Raw genomic sequence first — 12,521 nt, 5'->3', positions numbered from 1 at the left:
GAGGTAATACAACGTGTAGTGTACTTGTATTAAACTTTACATAATTATCAGAGAAAGGGTTGCGAAAAGTTATAAAACCGTTCTTGTAGACGTCAATCCTGTGCAATGATATAACCTATAACTCCCTACAGTTAAATACGATAAGTCAAGCTTTGGTGTGTTTTGCCTGTTTTGCTTGTTTGTTTGTTTTGGTTTTTTTCTTTTTTAGTTCTCATTTGAATTCGTAGGTATCACGATGCGTTTGAGTCGTTGATCACTCAAGCAATACCAATCCTATTTTGATGTCATGAGAATTGTTAATTCCAATCACATTCAGCGGAAAACAAAACGAAACAAAAATAATAAAAAAAAAACAAGAAAACAACGTTTCCCTGGGAATTAGTTGGCGTTCGGTCTTCCTTAAAATCGCCTTCTTTAAACACGTGACTCTTGATTATCCAACCCACCACTCTTCCACATTGATTTCCTTCTTCCGCGACCACGCCCTCTTCCGGAAACACAAATTGGAAACGATTTCACGGCTGAGTGAGCAGGGACGAAGAATCCGATCTTTTTACAAGCTATTGAACTTCTATACTATGCATTGTTTTATTATTTGTCGATTTTAACAGTTTACATATGTAAAGCTGTTTCAATAATCAGTATGGTGTTAGAAAACTCAGCAAATTTGCGATTCCAGACTGAATACTCAGCTATTAGTTATGATGAAAAGCGACGCAAAAAGTCTGCTGAAAAGGGGTGTTTTTTTTTTCTTCTTCTTTATTTTTTGGTGGTGGTGGTACACACACACACACACACACACACACACACACACACACACACACACACACGGGGTCTTTTTCTTGCTATCTACGTGGGTCTACTATATGGGATAGCGCCGTGATACGATGGGAAAACATATATGGTAAGCGTAACACGTATAATTGACAAAACGTAAAGGTTTAAGGTGAAACGTTCTTTTCCATTGCACCTCCCTCCTTTCAATGGATCATGTACATGTGCCTGTGTGTGTGTGTGTGTGTGTGTGTGTGTGCGTGTGTGTGTGTGTGTGTGTGCGTGACCTTGTCTTGCCCTTTTTTGACATGCATGCTGGGACTAAGAAGCAATAGAAATGCATTTCATTCATATCGCCCCCAAACAAATGGGTTTTTATATTTTTCTGTCCTTGTATTATTATTCTGAGCATTGTGCTTTTCCAGCTTTCGACACACATACACAATCACACGTACGCTAGAGAGAGAGAGAGAGAGAGAGAGATAGAGAGAGAGAGAGAGTTAGTAATGGTGTTATCTTAAAGGACAAGTTCACCTTCATTAACATATAGGACTGAGAGAATGTAGCAATATTAGTAGAACACATCATTGAAAGTTTGAGGAAAATCGGACAATCCGTTCAAAAGTTATGAATTTTTGAAGTTTTTGTGCAGTCACCGCTCGATGAGAAGATTACTGCAGTGTATGATGTCACATGCGTACAACAATATAAGGAAAACATAAAAAGAATTTCACAAAATTTCATCTTTTGAAAAAAGTACACATTCCCTTGACTCGTTACTGACATATGTTATGGGTAATATTATTCACACTGCCTTCAGAAAGAGGCAAGTCAAGTGCTTTTTTATTATGCGAAAAAAGTGAAAATATGTTGAATTTTCTTTACATTTTCTTTATACTGTTGTAATCATATGACATCACAAGCCTTAGTAGTCTCCTCATCCAGCGGTTCCAGCACAAAAATTGTAAAAATTCATAATTTTTGCATCGATTGTCCAATTTTCCTCAAAGTTTCATTGATGTGTTCTACTAATATTGCTGCATTCTCTCAATCCTTATGTTTATGAAGGTGAACTTGTCGTTTAATGACGAACAGAATTGAGATTATAGCTAGCACGCAACCATGTAAGCCCACAATACACTGTACGTGGGGCATAATACTCGTAATAAGCTCTAACAATAACACAATAATATGGACAAATTATGGCCTTCAAATACCACGTCGCAGTTTCTCTCCGGGTTATTATTGTGATCTGTGAAAATTATTGATCTGGTAGATACTGGCAACACGTCGTTTAATATTTTAGTTCATTTGCTTTTGTTTTTGTTGTAATTCTGTCCTGTGTACTTTATGATCGGACCCTTTTACGAATGAGACTGTGTCAGAATTTTTGAGAGATTGAGCGTGATAGTACTTGCTTTCACGTGAGCAAAACTGCTTCAAAAATATATCACTTTCTCCCTGTCTTACTATATACATACCTTGACACAGATATCAACACCGTGATCTCATTGACGTTCACCAATAGTATCACTGCCACCTGTCTAATATCTAAATAATTGTATAATGTACGACAAACTTCCGTAAGCCCCTACTTACCTATCAAAAATGTCTCACAAAATCAGAACCGAAGCCTTTCCTATGATGGAGGATGCCTGCTAAAAATAGTGTCAGAAATTCCCAGGTGCTTTGATACAAAGACGACACAGAATAATATAATCCCACGACCATCCAGGTAGAAAAGTCAACAGTGATCGGCAGGGACACCACGGGCGTAGCAAACTATACGACGTTTTGACTGGACGCCGTGCCAACGCAAAGCACAAAATGCAACTATATCCCAAAGCACAGCGTATAACTACTACAGTATAGCTTCGGAGTACGGTGGCGTCGTATAGATAGGTAACGAAAGGGTCAAATCTAAACGTACACCAGTGTGTTGCGTGGGCACACGAAAAAAATGTGTGGTTATATACGGCTTCACTTTTTTTCCCCATTTTGAACGACTAGAGCGTAGCTGGTTAAACTCTTTTGGTTTTTTGGTCGATCCCATTTTGAACGACTAGAGCGTAGCAGGTTAAACTCTTTTTGAACAGGATCTGTTTAAAGCGGGTTGTTTTCTCTCCCTTCTTTCTTTCTTTTTTTTCGATTGACTTTACCCCCAACGGTTTCAATGACTGACGAAATCAAACCGGATGCTAGACTGTACTATTCCAATCACTAGTTTTATTCTCTCTTCATCTCCCTTTGAACTAACAAGAAATATGTGCATATATAATTTGATCTTTTTATGAGTCTGATCAACGGTCATGCTTGCATAATTAATTATGAATGTCTTACAGCACACAACTCTTTATGATATGGCAGGTGGGTCCGTGGTTGTTGGCACGCTGGTGTCGTTATGACACTTACCTCCTATATTGAATTGTGTCCAAAAATATTTTGCAGTGTTGATTAAAAATTCAAAGAAGATGAAGAAGATGAAGAAGAAGAAAAAGAAGAAAACTGCACTTGATCTACTCGATGTGTCAGGTGCCTTTGACACTGTTCATCATTCAATCTTGATCAAGAGGTTAGAATCCCTTGGAGTCACATCACAAGCACTTCAGTGGTTCAGCTCGTACCTTCATGGTAGACATTGTAGCGTGTCTCTGTAAATGGCGTCTGTTCTCCTCAAACTCTTCTCTCACATGGAGTTCCACAGGGGTCTGTAGGTGGACCACTTCTGTTTGTTGTTTACACACAGCCTCTTGGCAATATCATCCGTTCTCATGGCATCAATTTTCACTCATACGCCGATGACTTTCAGTTGTATATAAGAATCATTTAACCCAACGGATTAAAACCTCTCCTCTTCAATCCATTGCTTGGAAAAATGTGTAACAGATGTCAAGGAATGGATGTCCCAGAATAATCTGAAACTGAATGACAGTAAATCAGAATTCATTCTTCATGGTTCCAAATCTAACCTGAAGAAGGTGTCTTCTTTGCTTACCATCCGAATAGGAGACTTGGATATCCACCCTAAGAAAAAAATGCCGAAACCTGGGTGTTGTCATTGATTCAGGTATGACTTTCAATGACCACATTTCCACTGTTTGCAGAGGAGTGAGATTTCAGATGCGAAATTTATCGCACATTCGTAAGTATCTCTCTCCTAAGACAACTGAATGTTTGGTTCACTCCCTTATATCTTCTCGTCTTGACTTTGCAAATGGGATCCTGATAAACCTACCAGGCTACCAAATACATCGCCTCCAGCTGCTCCAGAACTCTGTTGCTAGACTAGTAACTCTAACGAAGAAAACTTCACACATCTCTCACGTCCTTCATAAATTACACTGGCTTCCAGTTGACAAGCGAATTGTCTACAAGATCTTGATCCTGGTTTTCCGTTCTTTACATGGCACAGCACCCAGTTACCTTCAGGAACTATTCCATAAGTACAAACCAACTATAGATTTCTTCGTTCATCCACTGCTCACACCCTTCGAGTTCCCCGTACTCATCATTCATGGGGAACAGAGCTTTCACACAGTCTGACTCTTCTCTCTGGAACTCATTGCCGTTGAAAGTGAGAATGGAGACCTCTTTCCCTCTGTTCAAGAGGGAACTCAAGACCTTTTTATTTCAGTAACCGTGTTTTTGTTTTTTTTTTTTCAAATGGGATCTTTTCCTGAATGAAGCAATGTGGGAGGAGGTCTTACCTTTCTGCGCCAGGAGTGCCACTGTGTGGCAGACATGGCGCATTACAAGACTCCATTATTATTATTATCAAAAAGAAAAAGAAGAAGAATAATTATGCTTGAATCTTATCTTATCACCAGAATTCATTTCTTTTAAATCCTATCTTATGGTCATCTCTTGACGTAATGCGTTATTAAATGCTTTCTGACTTTACAGTGGAAATAGATGCTTTGATAGCCAGCCAGCTCTAAAGTGAATTGCTACAATCCAATACGCCTAATTTCGATATCATGGGTACTAATGAAACATATAAATAAATAGACAAAACATCTTTACTATTTAAAACAAGTATTACAATATTGTCTCTGAATGCCGAAAGAAAAATAAAAAGGATTAAAAAAAGGCAGTCTATAGTTGTGACTGCAGGAGAAATAGAATAACTGGGTAAAAATTGAAGAAGAAGACAAATAAGAAGAACAAGAGGAAGAAAAAAAGAAAAAATAAGAAGGAAAGAACATGAAGAGTTCCTGATGGCAGCAATGGTACCACGAAAAATAGAAGAAAAACATAGACATGTTTAAAAGGATGGTACACCATTTCAACGAAAGCCATTATAAAAAAAAAAAAACACACACACACACACACACAACAGAAGCAAAGACGAGAAGCCACTTCACCAGACATGGGCGTTGCCCCCATACATGTGTGCCATACGTGGCGTATAAACCCCCCTGGCTCCCAGTCAACCTGTCTTCAACACACCATTGTAGGTTTCATCAATGAACAGGAGATGAATGGCGGACAAAGACAAGCTTCAAATTACGATACTTCTAAAACGCCATGCAGACTACAGAGTCCCTCTCCTCGCATGAGTAATCCGTCTTTTTGCGTGTACTTCCCACGCAAATACCATTCGTCTATTGTTAGTAGTGTATGGCGTTAAGTCGACGAACTATTTTCATTGCAACCACTTGGATACGCCAGCAAAGCCGTGTTCCCTCCAACAGGTAGTATGACGAGCTTTAGAAAAGATGACCTTACCTGCAGCCTCACTAAAATCCCCCTCTCTCTATTTCTTGCTCTTTTTTTTTTCTAATGTGTACGCAATTTCCACTTGCCCCGTTTTAGTCGATGACAACATGAACTAGGGCGTGTACATTTCTTATCATTTTATTCACGATTCTACAGTGTGTGACGTTCCTATATGAATTGATATTGGGGAAACTCCACAGAATTTTTGGAAAACCTTCTTGGCAGATAAAAACAATATAAGCTAATGAGATGGCAATTCGTATCATGAGGCTGGCACAGTTCTTCCCCAGTCATGAGATCAAAAATATCGACACCCCCCCCCCCCCTCCTTTCCCCTCCGGCAAAATTGGTTGTGGGAAGACAGAATAAGATAAAATGCAGACACATCATTCCTAACTCTTGACAATAATGCCTAAGATTAAAGGGGCATTCCAGACGATTTTCATAATTTCACATCATGCAGTACATAAATCAACAGCTCCATGTGTAGATTTGTGGAATTTACTGTGGTCCTTGAGCAGAGAAAAAATACTTTGAAAAACCTTAAACAAATTACACTGAACAGTGATGATGACATAGAGCCTCACATATTTCAAAAATGTAGCAGTGTAGTTCCCATTACAATACTGCCAGTTTGCAAGTTCACCTGTGGATAATGTATGCATGCCTTCTTCTTTTGTTCTGCTTCCTTGAGCCCCAACTTGTGCATTCCTTTAGTGAGGCTGTCATGTCATCATCCTTGTTCATAGTGATTTGTTATACATTTTGAAAACATTCTTTTTCCTCATCCCAATCACTGTAAATTCTGAAACTCTGTACCTGGTATAACCAATTTATAGTTGTTCATATGTAAAAGTCTGAAAATCATCTGGAGGTCTCCTTTAAATATCACGGATATAACCACTTCGTTTCTGTCTTGGAACTGTTCTATTCTCAAGCAGTTCATAGACTCTGAGGCCCGAATTCACGAAGGTGGTACAAATGAAACCATGGTTTAAACCATGGACAAAAACCATGGAATGCCAAGTGTCGCATGGGATATTTCGCTACGAAATCAGTCATTTCGTCGATGAAATGATTATTTTGTAAAGAAATGACAACATTTTGTAACTAAATGAACATTTAGTTAACATTTCGTTAACGAAACAGTCATTTTGCCGACGAAATGACCAATTTAGTGACGAAATATTCCGTTTGACACTTGGCGCTCCATGGTTTTTGTCCATGGTTTAGACCATGGTTTCGTTTGTACCACCTTCGTGAATTCGGGCCTGAGAGACATCGAATGAACACCATTACCATGTCTTTGACGGTCGACTGTACGCAAGAATTTTGTTTTCATTTCTCTCTTTACAAACCGGGGAGAAAACGGAGTAATATCATGCCTATCTGGCCCAAAACTGACACTTTGAATAAGATGTAGAGGACGGTATCCTATTTAAATAATTCTCACCATCTATCGGGGGTAATATACAATAAATGGCAATATCAAGATGAAATCGTTGCGATCATTTATGGCAGTATGTACTATCAAGGATTGAGAAGACGCGTGCACAACATCGAAAACAAACAAGCAAACAAACAACGAATAAATACTGTGTAATCGTACCTTCGAAAGACTCAAAAGAATTCTAACAATTTGTTTTTCTTTGTGTTCTCTCCCCCACTCCACCCCACCCCGTCCATTCAATTGTAATTCATGTTCAGGCCCTGATTGTGTGTAAGCATGGAGCTTCGTTTGTAGCTCCATGGTGTAAGCAAGGAGTAAACTGTACCTTTGTGGTGTTCCTAGCGGATTTGCATGCCTGACAAGTACTTTTTTTTTCAGCATGGTGTGGAGATACAGGGATGTGTATTCTTCCTTTACCATCTACAAAGAAACGCACACACACACACACACACACACACGAAGTACAGCCCAAACTAAAACGGTAACATAAGTTCAAATTTATTCTAAAAGCCACATAATGAGCCTTAGCCCAAATGAAAATGATAATGAATATAAACTATAAAAAAATAAGACATTTACAATAATTTATAAGTGAGAAATTGTAAAAGTCATTCACACTAAAGAAAAATGAAACAATAACACCTAAACACAAGCGCACTCAAAAGTCTACCCATGCGTCATTAGTTGTTGGGTTTGTTTGTTTGTTTGTTTGTTTGTTTGTTTGTTTGTTTGTTTGTTTGTTTGTTTGTTTGTTTTTGGGGGGGTTCACCGATTGGTATAATCATTAATATAAAAAGATAATATCAATTTTTTGCTTACCGAGACTGACGCACAAAATGGGCAAAGAAAAGAAAAATCCCTGCATTCAATAATTGGGACTAAGTGAGACAAAGAATCTTATATAAGATACAGTATCTCTGTGCGAATATCATCACGTTTATAAGCCGTTTGGGAATGGGATTTTATTTTAAGTCCACCATGGTTCGGAAGGGGAGAGGCGACAAATATGTTAGATTTTAAAGGCAGTAAAAGTTCTCGAAATTATTAAAATAAATGAAACATCATGAGCACATAGTCACACAGACACAAGCACACACAAACACACGCACACGCTGACGCACGCAATAGCCTCGAGTACACACAATAACAGAGATCCATCATTCTAGCATGTATGACACTAAAATCCATTTTTGTTTTCTAATTTTATTATCATTGTTTTCTCTACACCCTACTTTTTCCAATCTGAAAAAAAAAAAGATACTTAAAACAACGCCTTTCATGAAATCAGATGGCTACAGAGCTAATTGGGAAATGATATAGAACGCTTTCATCTCTAACCATGATATGTGTTTGACCCGACATATTTTTAGATTATGGCTAACCTGAGAAAGCGTTACAGATCCCCTACGAGATTACTAATAAACATTCTGTATTTGTATAAGTGGATTTCATCGAAGCGAAAATAATATTTGCATCGCATATAACCCTGAATATTTTGACGTTGTATTTTCACTTCGTTTTCCCATCACCAGGTCTCATTTGAAATAGTGTATAGTGTAAATAATTATCATAATAAATTGTTACAAAGGGAAAATATATTAAATTATCTGATTAATGTATACAGTGGTAGTGGAGGACAGGGTGCAGGAGATGTTCAGTATCACGGGCTAAGAATAATCATTATACACCACGGGCGTTGGGTCAACCGCGGGTTTTTCGACTGGTTTTTCGATTTATTCATAATTTCCAACCAAACAGGGCTCTACTCTTGAGTGTGACACAAAGGTTTTATATACCATGTGTACGGAGCCTTCCAATTGAAAAAGGTGTTTTTTCCCCCTTTGTTTCTGCCTTTCAGTCAGGGCCAGACAAAGACCAAGGCCTTATTGTGGTTGTTAGCAACTGATAGAAAGCATAAAGCCAAAAGCCTAGAGAGATGACGCATTTACCATTTAAAATGATATCGTCTTCTCATTGTTTACTTTATGAAAACATTGTTATATCGTGCATTTTTGTCTGAATTTGATGTGTCCAGCAGTTTATAATAACTGCGTCAACAAAATAATGGGTGCATATACTTATGCAGTAAAAGGTAGATTGAGGGATTGTCTTTCCGCTCTGGGTTGACTGCTTTGGTTGTTGCTTTTTAGCAGCCTCTATATTTGGATTTGTTGTTAAATACATAGACGGAAGTGAACAAACCTCCAGAGGAATTTCAAGAATTCCGTGATAAGCAAACATAAAATTTATTTCAAACATTTTAGATCGGAATGTCACGCATTATCCCAGTTTCCCATTTCCCCCGTAACGATGACCCAGTTATCAATAAATTCTGCGCAATAAATAATGGAAATGAAGAAACAGGTTGTAATACCTATTACAGTATAATTATGGTATGGCGCTGTGCTACAAACATAATTATGGAAGGCTACCGGAAGCTACACTGTCGACACGTTGCTCACAGAACGCAGAAACGCTATCTAAAACTTTATTTCTAAGGATCTTTATCTTATAGACTCTAGCATATGAACATGAACATTATGTCAATGGCTTTATGACAACCATAGATTGGTATTTTGAAATGTGTCATCTAACAATAGTTATGTAAAGTATGTAAATGTTGTACGTCAGTACGAATGTTTCTATTAAAACATCCGAGTCCACGAATTACCACTGAATTCTTAACGTTTTGTTTATCCGTATAATAGCAGCAAAGCTTTATTGCCTAAATCATTAAAATTCTTTCGACTGCTATAAAAGTGCGATATTCTGGTTCATGATGACAACGTGGGCGATCGCTGACCCGGATGTTTTTCAGAGATAGACGCATCACCAACTGTTAAAACTCACGGTATAGAACATTCCATGGTAAAGTTTTGATGGAGTCATATTAATTTTGACATGCTTTTTCTCCTTCATTAGATCGTATAATCTTTCATACGAGCATATTGATGAATGCATGTTGTTTCGGTAATTAAAATACCTAGCATATTCAACGATGGAATGTTCTTTAGTCATTCCTTGTTTCAGTGCAGAAAGCCTGTAAGTCTCATAAATTGATGATTATGTGTTTTTGTTGACATCACAATTAACTTATTTAATTTTTATTTATATAATTAGCTATCCGTTTGTTTGTTTTTTGTATGTTTGTTTGTTTGTTTGTTTGTTTTTGATGAGGAAGTAATTCCCAAAATGTAATGCGTCACAAATCCAGACTTTACAGGTATACCAAATACATCACGAATTTTGATTGTTGGAATCTTCATGCACGTTAGACATAATGCTTGTTTTGTGGGGTTTTTTTTTTCTTCTTCTTTGTGATACCCGTCTTCTGCAAGCTTTCATTTTCAACATGGTTTTGTGCCATTCTCAATATTTGATGAATCAGAATGATGTACAAATATCCATGTGTTTCCCGTAGCCATGGGACATGGGAGTGCTTTTATCGTATTTCTTTGAATGCCGGAGGCGCCCTTAGATTTCTGATAAAGAAATGATTGCATTAAGACTTACTGGTACAGTAATGTGATCATAATGCTCTTTGAAACTTAATTCCTGTATGCGTCATGCGAAATCATGGCAGTATAACTCGTCGTATTTTTACGAGACCATTATATTCGACACTGAATCTTCGCAAGAAGAAAAAAAAAAATAATAGAAGAATTGAACAGAAAGAAATGATCAATCGATGTCAGTGGTACGCGGAGATTCATGGCACGTCGAGTCAATGACGTCAGGATGACCCGGATGAAGAATTTCCCCATTGAAAGTTGCGTCAATGTCTGAAAATATCAGTGACACGCTCACACACTTACACACATTCTACACACAAACACAAACAGAAGCCGCCCAGACCCTAAAGTAAATTCTCGTTGCGCGGCGAACACGGTATAAACCGACGACGTAGGCCTACGTGCGCGTCGCGTCGTGTCAAACAGTTTGAACGTGAGCGTGGTTGTCTGCAATGTGTGCTCGTTTTAGGTAATAATGTACTGATACCTTAAACTTGATAAAAGAGAAACCGTTCCAATTAGGTAATGGATGGTGTTCGGTTTTGGCGTCGCTTCACTCGTAATGCATGGTCGGCAATCACTGATACACCTGCCTGCTTTCCGGCGGAAAGACTGCAATATTAAATAGGGTCTGCACACTGCATTGTTAGAAGAGTTCCGTATAAAAGCGAGTGCCTTTGAATCAAGTCTGTAAAGACACTCTAAAACTGATAAAATTATAAGTAGAGATGTAGAAGTTAGCCAGATATGAAAGGTCGTACTGAGGTTTGATAACGCACGCTGGCAAACACAGTCACCGAATACACAAACTGCATAATAATTTATTATGTAACTTGGTGTGTGTGTGTGTGTTGTGTGTGTGTATGTGTGTACGTATGTGTGTACTATTGGTACGCATTTTTTGCTTATAACAATTCTACTTTTTGATACATGCCGATAATGCAATTTCTTTATATAAGAAAATTAACCCATTCTATCTAAACTTTGTGAAATTCCAGCGTGCTTTTTACACGACCCGCCCAGATTCTTTAGGCAATAGACTATAATAGAATACTATAGCATATTCGGTCTATATTCATTGGCAAGACCACCGCAGTGAAATTAGGGTCGGGGCATAGTACATTCATTGGCAAGAGTGCGATTAATAACCCATGCCTACGGGCATGGCGGGTCAGGATGCGTTGGACCACGCCTTTCATGCAATATATTGTTCCTTCTTGAACTATCAATACCCGATCTCGGCCTTGAACTAGTGTAATTTGTACGAATATAAGCTACACTGGTTCACCTTTTGTCACGCAAACAAGGTTGTGAGCAATGAACTCGATATTTCCATTATGATAATGCGTATACGCGTGAAATATGTAACGAACACAGTGCCCCCTATCGTTTTTATTCTCCTTTAGGTCGGCCATCTTTTACTATAAGCTGTTTACCACTAGGAAATGACCAGTACCTCTCCGTCACGGTATAATCAATAAACAGCTCACTCCTGTTCAGTTAATACATATACTTGCCCTGTATAATTATTATGAATTTTATCTCAATTTCTAGACATACTGTACACACACATTTTGCATGCAATAAACATTACAATGTTCCCTCTTTACAAGTTACGCTTTTTTAATTCTCTTTTACGTCGACTATGTCTTGCTAATCTCACTGCTCATATCTCACACGACTTACATGCAGACTATCGCGTGATCATATGCTGAATATCTGTATCACTAAATTTCTGCCCTTTCTCCCTCTCTCTTTCTCTCTATCTGCACCGCGTACGTTTATATATATATATATATATATATATATATATATATATATATATATATATATAATTATATATATATAATCATACATATATGTATATACATACATATGTATTAATATACAATTATATATATATATATATATATATATATATATATATATATGATTATATTTCTATCTCTACCCTTCTCTTTCTCTCTTTCTCTCTCTCTATCTGCTACTTTTGTGCATACTTAATTTTCCACATAGAGGACATATAAATATGTAGTTGACCTTGTCATGCGAAAAGGGGAATCATA

General features: G+C 37.7%; 1 protein-coding gene across 1 annotated transcript in view; it reads right to left on the bottom strand.

Moving 5' to 3' along the window:
• The window catches only part of LOC140236118 (tetraspanin-18-like), a 28,528-nt gene that overhangs the window by 10,592 nt on the left and 5,415 nt on the right, over nucleotides 1–12,521 (bottom strand). The gene's annotated exons all lie outside the window — the stretch shown is intronic.

Source organism: Diadema setosum, chromosome 12, assembly GCF_964275005.1.
Source record: "Diadema setosum chromosome 12, eeDiaSeto1, whole genome shotgun sequence".
NCBI classification, from domain to species: Eukaryota; Metazoa; Echinodermata; class Echinoidea; order Diadematoida; family Diadematidae; genus Diadema; species Diadema setosum.
This window is presented reverse-complemented; position numbering and strand designations above follow the sequence as displayed.